At 39.9% G+C, this 11,387-nt stretch overlaps 1 long non-coding RNA gene across 1 annotated transcript; it reads right to left on the bottom strand.

The window, feature by feature from the left end:
* Window positions 1–9,156: 9,156 nt before the first annotated feature.
* On the bottom strand, window positions 9,157–9,588 carry LOC131235462 (uncharacterized). Its single transcript, XR_009166146.1, has 2 exons — window positions 9,441–9,588; window positions 9,157–9,401 (listed from the first exon to the last, which is right to left on the bottom strand). It is a non-coding gene; the product is annotated as an uncharacterized LOC131235462 (long non-coding RNA).
* Between the last annotated feature and the right edge of the window lie 1,799 nt (window positions 9,589–11,387).

Here is an 11,387-nt window from a genome sequence, read left to right as displayed (position 1 = left end):
ATACGGGAAGAGCTTATCCTCCAAATTGTCTTCCTTGGTATGGCCCAGTTGAATCATGTATAAGCATGATTTCTTGGACATTAAGCCTAACTTTTTGTATAGCATATAATGGTTGAAGTGGATTTCCAAGGCCCAACCGGGTGGGCCCTGTAAAAATCAAAGGTCAACGCCTTTCCCAATTGTTTCCATTTGGTATGGCCCACTTCATTCACGAATTAGACTAGAATTTTTTTTCTGTGGGCCCAACATGGGATTAAATATATAATGATCGGAGTGGATCCCACACACATATCACAATGGCCCCGTTAAAAGATGAAAGGTTGAAGTCGGTGAGGCACTCGTTGGTTTCGAGAAAATTGGTACGTTACCGAGGATGGACGGGAGACGAGTAGATCAGGTGTTACTCGAGTAACATACCAATAGGTGCTTCCTTAACCGTGGGACCCACTTTGATATGTTTATTGTATATCCACGCCGTCCATCAGTTTTTACAAATCATTTTAATGGATGGTTCCAAAAATTAAACAGATTCACCTATCAAGTGAGCCCCACCACAGGAAATAGTGAACATTGAACGCCCATCATTAAAACCTTCCTATGGCCCACCGTAATGTTTATTTTCCATCCAACATCCAGCTTATTCATAATCCAATGTATTCATAAGGTCATGCAGACCTGGATTAGGAAAAAAAATATATCAACGTGATCCAGAACTTCCGTCACCCTAACAAGTTTTCAATGGTGGGATTTAATCCTCATCGATTTTTGTGGCGTGGTCTACTTTAGCATTGGATCTCCCTCATTTTTGGCCTCATGCCCTAAAATTGTTATGATAAAATAGATGGATGGTCTGGATATAACGTATACGTCATGGTGAGGACCATGTAGCTTTGCCACATCAACACATTCGGCTGTGTGTTCCCTGCCTTGCCATCCGAATCTTTCTCGGAACCAATGCACACCTTTCATCTTTTGATGTGGCCCACCATGATGTTTACATGAGATCCATTCCTTTCATTACATGTATAATTCTATATTATACCTAGAGCCAAGAAATCACGCTGATCTGTAATTCAAGTGGACCATAGGGAGGAAAACAATTTGGAGGATAAGGTTTTCTAGGGCACTATTTTCTACCATGTGCTCCCCTTTATGTATGGATGCATCTGATTTTTTGCCCCTATCACCATTATGGGGCGACTCATCTGATGGTTGGTGTGGATTTCATCTTAACTCTACTGTGGGTCCCACCCAAGCTATCAAGTCCTTTTCACCAAAACAAATTTTTATTAGCATTAATTACGCAACAAGTTGGACGGTCCAACTAGTTGTGTGTGAGCATTACTCTCTCTCTCTCTCTCTCTCTCTCTCTCTCTATATATATATATATATATATAATAAAAAGTCGGGCAGTCAGTCGGGTTTTAAGTTGGGCAAATGGGATATGTTAACTGGGCTAGCCTGGTTCGTGTACAGCCCTAGCTATTGGCAGGTTGAGTAGCGAGACTTGCTACTGAAGTGATGTCACCAAGTTATGTGGCCCCACCATGATTTATGTTTTGTATCCACACCATCCATATATTTTGAGAGGTCATTTTAGGGCATGATACAAAGAATGTGGCAGATCTAAGGCTGGAGTGGACCCCCACCACAGAAAATAGTGGAGACAGTGGCACATACCGTTGAAACCTTCTGGAGGTCCATCATGATGTTTATTTGAGATCCAACCTGTTCATGTGTTAAATCAGACATGAAAGAAGGGAAAACATAAATACCAGCTTGATCGAAAACTTTTGTGGCCCTTAAAATTTTTTAATGGTGGGCGTCACTTTCGCTGTTTTATGTGGTGGGGTCCATGAAAGCTTTGGATCTAACTCATTCTTTGGATTATGCCCTAATATGATCTCTACAAATGGATGGATGGTGTGGATACAAAGCATACATCCTGGTGGGCTCACAGAAGTTGGTGACGTCACTTTAGTAGTGAGTCTCGCTGCTCAACCTGTAAGTATCTAGTCGGCGTCTGGTGGCACGTGAGTGGTTTGGTAGAATATTACATCCAATAGACCTCTTAAATTACTTTTCGGTACTAAAATAGTATAATAAAGTACTTTTTTACTACTTAAATTAGAAAGGTGTCTACGTACATAAAAGTTAGGAGCTCCATGTGATGTCATGTGCATCTAAAGTTGCTTTCCAGGGGCAGCGAACCAACCGCCCCACGGTCGTGGATTACGTGAGGCAGGCATATAGCTAAGTGGCTGTGAATGTGGGGCCCACCCAGATGTATGTGTTCTATATCTACGCGGTTTATCCCTTTTACGTATGCTTAGGGCATGATTTAAAATACGAGAAATATGCAAATCTCAGGTGGACCACACCACAGGAAACAGTGGTGACTGAAAGCCCACCGTTGAAAACTTACTAAGAACTACTGTAATGCTGATTTATCATCCAACCTGTTGGTAAGTTCATACATGAAAGACATTGTTTTTTAGAAAAAAAATCTATCTCTCTCTCTCCAATGGTTCCTAGTCCAATTTATGAAAGTTTTGATAGTTACATTTATAATCCGATAGCTAAATTATTTGATTAAATGTAATTTGTCTCATTAGAGTTGTAGGCCCGATAAATGGTGAATCAAGCGATCTAGGACCTGATATTGATAATGAATGGCTTAATTTGTCTTTAACAGGGTTTAATGATTGTCCAAATATTGATTAATGGCTTAATTTAAGGATGAAAGTTCCTGTCAATGGCCGGATTCAACTTAGAGTGTAGTTGGACAGTTGAATTAAGCTAAGTTGATAACCTACGCACGTCTCCGCAAGATTAAGTTTTCAAGGTAATACTCGAGTATGAAAAAATATGGGGTGTCATACCCAATCTATTAATCAAACGTATGCTTTGCGGTTTGCTGACATAATTGAATCCTATGTATGAGAAATTTGGGCTGATTGGTTAATCGCTTTAGCAAGTGGGAGAGTAAATACAGATTTATCTAGTTGAGACTGTAGCTTGTAATAGTTGTTGCATTTAACATGGCATCACACATACTTTGCATTACTGATGCGTAAGAACTAGTCTTAATCCCCACTAATTAGTTAGATCCTGTGAATTAGAGATCGTATATTTGTATGGGCAGAGTTGGTGCCTAACACTTTGATGTAGAGTAAGTCACAGATAATATATGATTTTGGGATAGGACGAGCTATGCCGGATTACGCAAGTCGGATTTGCAAAATACCATTAGATCGATAGTTGTTTTCCTGTTTTAATTCCGTTTTTACTATAAATAGTAAATTTTAGTTTGATTATAACTCTTCATCCGTTGAGCTTTAAGAATTGCGCCCAATATGAAAAGTGCTTAGAATGTCCGAAATTTTAAGTCGCATCTCAAATAATTATTTTAAGATTGAGATTCTTAAAATTCTCATCTCTAACATTTCTACAAGGTATAATAAAATGTGGGAACAGAAAAACTAACTAATGTCAACTTCAGTCAAATATATCATCTTCTTATATACAAACTAAAATTAATTAGTTAGCCCAATCCACCTGCGATCAAGCATCCACACTAGGACCATCCAAAATTTGCAATCATGCATTGCCTATCCTATGTCGGGCCTATCAGGTGATGGGCACTAAACACCGGACAGATTTAACAGTGGACGATCAGATTTCTAATCAGAGGGTCCCACCGTCCACTCCACGCTATTTGTATCTGTTAAACATAATGCAGCACACCAAAGGAATGGGCGTATACAGTGTCTGACGAAGGTCAGTGCAACGTCAACAATTCAAAAAGCCTGGTAATCGTAGGGTTATTAGTCTTGCCCTACCGATGCTATTTATAGTGGACCAATTTAATAAACGGCTCTGATCACTGGGAACGAGCGCCATGTGTGTAAGAAATCCTATTTACTTCTACTTGAGTTACTCCCGCAAAATTTTTTTTTTTTGTGTGGTAGCAAAGAAGCGGGCGCTGATTAGTTATTACTCGGGTAACAGCCTAGTGGGTGTTACCACTGTCGTAGGCCCCACTTGATGAAATGATGTATGTACATTCCGTCCATTTGTTTTTCCATTCAATTTTAAAGCATACTCCCAAAAATTAAGTATATTTAAATATCACTTGGATCACACCACAAGAAACAGTGATGATTGAACATGTACAATTAAAAACTTCCCAAGGCTCACTGAAAATAGATCAGTAATGTTTATTTTCCATCCAAAACTTTTGTGGCCTAAAAAAAACTTTTAATTGTTATTCATCAACTTTTCCAATAGTATGGCCCACCCTAGATTTAAACCTACTTAATTTTTTTGGATACGTCCTTAAATGAACTTTAAAAGCAGATGGACGGCGTGGATATTAAACACATTCATCAAGGTGGGCCCCACATGACAAGAGTAACAACCACTAAGCTGTTCCACGGGTAACCGTTTATCCGCTCTCCAAATAAGCTGAGCGACGACTGGTACAAATTAGAACGTGAGGTGGCACGTGAGTGGTTTGGTAGAATATTACATCCAATTTATTTAATGAATAGACCTCCTAATTTACTTTTCGGTACTAAAATAGTACAATAAAGTACTATCTTACTACTTAAATTAGATAAGGGTCTACGTACAGAAAAGTGAGCAGCTGCCTGTGATGTCATGTGCATCTAAAGTCGCTTTCTGGAGCAGCGAACCAACCGCCCCGCGGGCGTGGATTACGCGAGGCAGGCGTACAGCTAAGTGGCTGTGAGTGTGGGGCCCACCCGGATGTATGTGTTGTATATCCACGCCGTTTATCCCTTTTACAGGTATTTAGGGCATGATCTAAAATTAAAGAGAAAGATGCAAATCTCAGGTGGACCACACCACAGGAAACAGTGGCCACTGAAAGCCCACCATTTAAAACTTACTGAGAACTACTGTAATGCTGATTTACCATCCAACCTGTTGGTAAGTTCACACATGAAAGATATTGATTTACAGAAAAAAAAAAAATCTCTCAATTCGTCGGGAGGAGAAGCGCAGTTGTATATTTATAATATAGTTTTTGCAATATAGAACTCATAGTCAACTTCCATGATAAAATTATATATATTTACAATGTATAATTCATAGTCAACTTCTCTAGTAAAGACCAGATTAATTAGGAAGATTGAGCTTTCTTATTCACATCGTGGGTTGATTGGTCCCTTGATTGAGGTTTTCTATCACTCAAATTGGGTCGCGGTCTCAGTCATAGGTCCAGCTTGGTCCACGAGATAGAGAAAGTAGGGCATAAGAATGGTTTGATGAAAACATTAACAAGCTATTGAGAGGAATTTACAAACCGCGTTACAAGGGAACAAAGATGTACCTTCTCTTGTACAAAGTTATAATCAATTTCAATATGCTTTGTGAGTACATAGAAGATTGGATTAATGACCATATAAAACATATTGAAATTATCACAAAACAAGGTGGCAAGATGAGAGAGAATACCGTAATAAAGGAAAGCCGGTTAGCTAGTTCAGCAGCAGTTGCTGCCATGGCACAGTACTCAGCCTTAGTAATGGACCGATTAATGGTGGACGGTTGTTTGATTCTCCACAACAAGCAATTAGAAAGGTACACAGTCCAATGGGGGAGTGTCAAGTGAGAGATCAACCTGCCCAATCAGCATAAAAAAAGCCATATGGACTGAGGATACTGTTGGTACGAATATGAAGTCCAAAATCAAAGGTCCCATTAATGTAATGGAGTACCCATTTAACTCCTTGATAATGAGTCATGGTCAAATATTATAAAGCACCAACAATGCTATGATAGTAAGAAAGATTGGGATAAATGTTCCAGTCAGTTAGTAGGACGCTTGTCATAACAGCTTCATCCAAAACTTTTGTGGCCCTCCTAGAAGTTTTTGATGGTGGGAATTCAATCCTTGCCATGTGGTCCACGTGAGATTTGGAATTCCTTTAATTTTTGGACCATGCCTTCAAATGATTTGAAGGTCAGGGCCTTACCTGCTAAGCATTTACCCCTCACCAAATCCGTGCCCGCATGATATCTTGGAATGCAGATTGCGTGGCGACCCTTCCATCAAGGACGTCCGTGGTGGTGACATTTTTCCTGGTCCACATGTTTGTGTATGATGGCTTGGTTGGGATGCCGATTGGGTATTACCCCGCCTTTCGTGAGCTTGGCACAGTATGAGGCTCCACTGTGATTTTGGATTTTATCCACTCCAACCATCATATTGCCATATTATTTTTTAAGGTACAAGCCAAAAAATGAGACAGATCCAATGCACAGGTGAACCACACCACAGGAAAGCAGCAGTGATAACAACACCCACGACTGAGACTTTCCAAGCGGCTACTGTCATGTTTATTTTCCATTAAAACAGTTCATGAATGGAAAAACCAATTCATTATGAGGTTATGTAGGCTTGGACGAAGGGAAAACACAAATATCACATTTGATCCAGAGCTTCTGTGACCCTATAAACTTTGCAAAGGTGGGAGTTCAAGCTTGCAACGATGGGAGTTTAATTCCCACCTGTGGTCTACTTGAGCCTTGAATTGGGTACTGCCAATGTCCCCAGCTCCGCACAGGCAAAGGCTCTTAGGGACCTCCTTGATGTATGCATTTTATTTATGGTGTTCATCCGTTTTGCCATGTCATTTTAGGGTATAAGCCAAAAATGAGGCAAATCAAAGGCTCATATAGACCATACCACATGAAGTAATAGTGATAATGGCACCCACTGTTGAAATCTTCCTAATGCTCACTATGATATTTAATTATCATTCAACCTGTTGACAGGGTCACATAAACCTCAATGAAGGGAAAATATCAGCTTGATCAAAACTTCTCTGGCATCCTTAGAATGTTTTTGTCCGTATGTGCTTAATCCCCACCTTGTTGTTTACTAATTAGCTTAGAATCTACTTCATTTTTAGGCTTCCACCCTATAATGACATACATGAAAAAAAAAGAAAAAAAGAAAAAGCCAATATATTCAAGTGGCCCTTCAGAACCCTTCCCTATGCAAAGCCAGGCCGGCTTTGTCAAGAAAGAGACTGACACTGTCAGTGCTAACATCAGTGATGGCTGGCTCTTCCCATCCCATCCTGATTATCCCGGCTGTAATTAATTTTGCCAGGTACTGGGCAAAAAATAGGCATACCTAAATCTTAGGTGGACTACATGATAAAAAAAAACAATATTATTTGAATGCCCACCATTAAAAACAGCTTTCTAAGGCCACCCGTAATATTTATTCGTCATTCAATCTGTTGATTAAGTCTCACGGACCTAGGGTCTACTGTAATGTTTATTTGCCATCCAATTTGTATATCAAGTCACATGGACCTGAATGAAGGAAAACCACAAATATCAGCTTGATCGAAAACTTTCCTGGTCCCTAAAAGGTTTTTAACAATGGGCATTCAATCAATCAGGTTTCCTGTGGTGTGGTCCACTTGTACCTATCTTATGTTTGGGTTCATAGCCTAAAATAAGCTGACAAAATGTGGACTCACAATGAACTTGGTCTTGGCAGGGCTCTGGAGGGTCCACTGTGATGTCTTGTTTTATTTAGCTGTTCATCTATTTTTCTAAATCATTTTAGGATATTAGCTCAAAAATGGGTAAATCCAAGGCTCAAGTGGACCATGCAGTGGGCATTGAATGCGCACCATTAAAATTTTCATAGAAAGCCTTTGGAAGAAGCTGATATTTGTGTTTTCCCATCGTCTAGGTTGTACTGACCTTGTCAAAAGGTTGGATGGCAAATAACATCACACTACCATAAGAAGGTTTCAACAGTGGGCCTCATTATCACCACCGGTTCCTGGAGTGAGGTCCGCTTGAGCGTTGGATCCACCTCATTTTTGGGCTCATACCCTAAAATGATCGGCCAAAATGGATGCATGGCATGGGTAAAACATATACATCATGATGGGTCCTACAAAGCTCCTCTAGGACGGAGTCTGTTTGGTGACCATGACACCACAAACCCCTGTGGTGTGATTTGATGGGGCCAGGTGCTGCTGTTCAAATGTGCCAGTTTAACAAGTACTTGACCTAATAACTTTCAAACATACTTTGTGTGGCCCAGTAAATATCAAGGGTGGACGTCTCTCTCCCCGCCACTCCTTTGGTGTGGTGCACAATACCACCTAATTTTTTTAGCCCTGTCCCTGGCGTAGGATTATATATCTAATGGTTGGAGTGGATCTCACCTACAGATCATGGTTGGCTCAATTGATTTACACATCATGGTAGCCCTGAAAAAAAATAAAAAATCAAGGGTGAGTGTCCCATGGAATTCATTTTTTAATATATCTATCTACTTTCTTTTTAAAATAATTGGGAGAGGGCGCTGCCCTTGATTTTTTATGGGGTCCACCATGATGTATATGTGAAATCTATTCCGACCATTAGATATGTAATCACATGTTTAGGTCTAAGGCCAACAAATCAGATTGACTTGTGAATCTGTGATTCAGGTGAACCATGTCAAAGGAAACAATTGGGAGAGACATCCAACTTTAATTTTTTTATAGGGCCCATCATGATGATTACATGAATCCACTCCAACCATTAGATGCCATACCAAAATCCGGGCCTAGGGAACAAAATTCAGGCCAATATGTGATTCATGTAGGCCACATTAAGGGAAACTATTTAGAGCGTGAAAGTTGCCTTGTATACTCTTTTCACTTGTTTGGTCCATCTAAATCGCAGATGGAGCAAAGTTTATTATTATTATTATTATTATTATTATTATTATTTTATATCCTACGCATAATAGAGAGTGACACATTTGGTGGTTAAGGTGGTTTTCGTATAAATATCACATTGAAGACCACCTGAATTGCCCACCCCATTGCATCTACCAACCAGATTGGAAGGCACTCAAATGACAATTACTCATTTTAATGACGCAGCTCATTGAAAACCTTTGTGAAAAAGTCACCAGCATGTAAATGCTAAATTAATTAGATTTTTTTTTTCTTGTAAAATTCCCTTTTCAAAATAGCATTATATTTTTAAATATCCCATTTTCATCGTGATAATATTGCGATATTAATGAAAAATATAGTAAAAACCTCATGGATTTGGTTAAATATATTAATTTTATACTTACTAGTTTATAATAATATTTAAAAATTTTGGTGAGATTTTCTCTACAATAGCTTTAGAAAAACCTCAAAATTGAAAATCTCGCCTGAAACTTCCAGGCCGAGAAATTGCTAAGAATGAGATTTGTCACTATCAATCCAGCCAGATCATGAGCCTGGTCACTGGGTCAGGAAAACCAGGCAGTCCCTGGTTTTGTTTGTAACTTACCCTGATTTCAAGGTTAGTTCTTGATAAAGCTGTACACGAGTTGAACCGAGTCGAGTTTGGCATAACTCGGCCCGGCTCGGCCAGTAGCTGACCCCAGCTCGAACTCGGCTTGGTCCTTTAGCTTGACTGGCCAACTCAGTTCGGTTTGGTCAGTAGCTTGGGCCAGTTCGAGTCAAGTTCATGCCTGTGCGACATTTTCTCAAACACATGAAGTACACCTTCAATTTCTCACAGTATGCAAAACAACAGTAGGAGCTTCAAAAATCAGCTCGACTCGGCTCGAAGTCAGTTCCAAACCGAGTCGAATCAAGCTTTTTTGAATTGAGTAGAGCGAGTTAACCAAGCTAACTCAGTTCGTGTACAGCTCTAGTTCTTGACTTGGTTGACTTAGCCTAGGTGCCTCCCTCTCCCAAAATTGAGGAAGAAGAATTAAACAAGAGGAAGATGGTGGTGGTTCCAAAGACAATGAGTCTTGCTATGGTGGATTACCAATATTCTTCTAGAATGGAGGATCATAATTCAAAATCTTTACCTCTAAATCTTTGGATGAGTCTCACCATGGACACCCAAATCTCCTTAGAATGAGCTTAACACACAAAATGAAATAAAAATAAAAATAAAAATAAAAATCTTAATTTGTCGGGTCGACTCAACCTGGTGACTGACCGAGTCCCAAAATGAGTCCTGGTTTGAAAACCAGGCTTTCTCTAGTGCATTTTTTTTTTCCAATTTAATGAGGAGAGATGTTTTTAAGCCCACCGACGGAAGGATTGGGGTTAGGCTCCCACTTAGATGAAGCCATGCTAACTCATTGGAGCTCTTCCAGCTATTATAATTGGGGCGGGGTCTCCGACCAGACCAAGTGGAACTGTTCGAAACTGAGTTCGAGCCGAGTCAAGCTGATTTTTTGAGCTTGAAAAATTTTCGAGCCAAGTTCAAACTTACCCAAGCTCGACTTGACTCGGATTGAACCCCAACTCGATTCGAACCAGTTCGGTGACTCAGTTATTTTGATATTGATGTTGCTCAGCAAGTGTTTGATGAAATGACTCAACAAAGTGTCGGCTGGTGGCGAGGAATGTATGGATATGAAACAGATACCCTTGTATCTTGATTTTTATGTTGACTACTAAGTGTTTGATGAAATACTTGTAAACCGATGATGCTGCTTTACATTCCGTGAGAAATTGAAGGTGTCCATGTGTTTGAGAAAATGCCACAGAGGCTTGATCTTGGCTCGAATTGGCCCAAGTTGCTGACCGAACCGAGCTGAGCTGGCCAATCAGGCTCGATGACTGAGCCGAGTCGAGCTGTGCCAAGCTTGACTCGGTTCGACTCGTGTACACCTCTAATTAAAAACTTCCTAAGAACTATTGTAATGCTGATTTACCATCCAAACTATTGGTAAGTTCACACATGAAAGATAATGATTTTTAGAAAAAAATTTCAATCTCTCTCTCTCAATTCGTCGGGAGGGGATGCATAGTTGTATATTTATACTATAGTTTTTGCAATATACAATTCATAGTCAACTTCTCTAGTAAAGACCAGATTAACTAGGAAGATTGAGGTTTCTTGTTCAAATCGTGGGTCGATTAGTCCGTTGATTGAGGTTTTCTATCACTCCACCTCAAAGTGGGCCACGGTCTCGGTCAGAGGCCCAATTTGGTCCACAAATTAGAGAAAGTAGCGCATAAGAATGGTTTGATGAAAACATCAACAACCTATTGAGAGGAATTTACAAACTGCTTTACAAGCGAACTAAAGATCAACCTTCTCTCGTACAAAGTTATAATCAATTTCAATATGTTTTGTGCGAGTATGGAAGACTGGATTAATGATTATATAGAAGACATTGAGATTATCACAAAACAAGATGGCAAGACGAGAGAGAATAACACCAAGATCTTAAAGAATAAAGTAAAGCCAGGTGAGTGCCACGGCACGGTACTCAGCCTGAGAACGAACAAAGGTACACAGTCCAGTGGGAGCGTCAAGTAAGGGAACATCCCGCCCCATCATAGCATCCACGGTCACGATGGATGTTGGTT

The sequence above is a fragment of the Magnolia sinica genome, chromosome 19 (genome assembly GCF_029962835.1).
Source record: "Magnolia sinica isolate HGM2019 chromosome 19, MsV1, whole genome shotgun sequence".
Taxonomy (NCBI): Eukaryota; Viridiplantae; Streptophyta; class Magnoliopsida; order Magnoliales; family Magnoliaceae; genus Magnolia; species Magnolia sinica.
This window is presented reverse-complemented; position numbering and strand designations above follow the sequence as displayed.